Raw genomic sequence first — 1,261 nt, forward strand, 5'->3', positions numbered from 1 at the left:
ATGATGTACAAGGAGGGGACAGATACCTAGTGAAAGTACTATTGGTTGCTAGTAAAAAGACAATAACGAGGGCTTGGTATTAGGTGGAACCCCCAACCAAGGTGCAGTGGCTGGGTGTTGTGGAGGAGATGTATGTTAGGGAGAGGTTCACGCATGCATTGAGGATGCATGAAGGAAAGTTTGAAGGGAGATGGGAAAAATGGATGGATTATAGAAGGAAGTGTGATGATACCACTAATATTAAAATTGTCATATTTGAGTAAGAAAAAAAAGCTGCATGGATGGAAGTACCCATAAGCTGTTATTGTAAGTTTTTATGTTTTATTGTATTGTCGTTGTATGGATGGGAAATGCTAATAAAGATTAAAGTAAATAAGACAAAGAATATGTATCTTGGCTATGCACACACCAATAAGCCAGCCGTCACGCGCAGCGCCTGCCTCCAGTCTAGCCCCTACCCTGCTGTGCGCCAGGATGAATGAGTCATGCGTGGAGCCAGGCCACCGTGCCACTACACTTGTGATGAGCATGTCACATATGATTTGGGTATTTATAGTGTGCACATTTTAGCGATTCACATAGACGTATTCATTCACTGATGGTGCCCTTATGTGGGTGCAGTCGCCATCGCCGTCACCTCTTTGGAGTTCTATCTCGGGCCAGTAGGCCGAGTAGCGCCGGATTCATTTAGGCTCGCATTACGCACAGGAGGACTGTCATTTATATGCTTACCAAAGAGCAAACAGGTCCACATGATCACATATTAATGACAATCTAATTGGTCAATTATTGCCGTTTGATGGAGTGCCTGCATTAGGTGTGTGACATATAGCGCGGAAAGGTTTGGGACAGCGCATAGGTTCCGTTTGGGGAACAAATCCATATCGGACCATGAATGAGCCGGTTAGAGGACACGTCTAATCTAGCATTGCGATATATATTGGTGCTGAATTGGGCTATTAGCCTACATGATTGTGCGTTCATGAACTGTCGCTCTTATGCTCTCCGTCAAACATAGTAATTCACCGACGCACCACCTGCGTCGCCAGTTCCCCCTGTGTTCAAAGAGGGCGTAGAACACCGTGTAAATCGGTACGCCAACTGGAGAGGTGTCCTACAAAAGCGCGGAGAAAGGCGACTAAATTTTCGCCCTTACGGCTTGATAAATCGCAATGTGGGGGGGGCAAATGGCGTACGCCTGAACTCGCGAAAAAGACCGTGTAAAAGAAGGCGTACCTCAATGATAAATGAGGCCCCAGCT

This window comes from Borostomias antarcticus, assembly GCF_949987555.1.
Source record: "Borostomias antarcticus genome assembly, chromosome: 22".
Taxonomy (NCBI): domain Eukaryota; kingdom Metazoa; phylum Chordata; class Actinopteri; order Stomiiformes; family Stomiidae; genus Borostomias; species Borostomias antarcticus.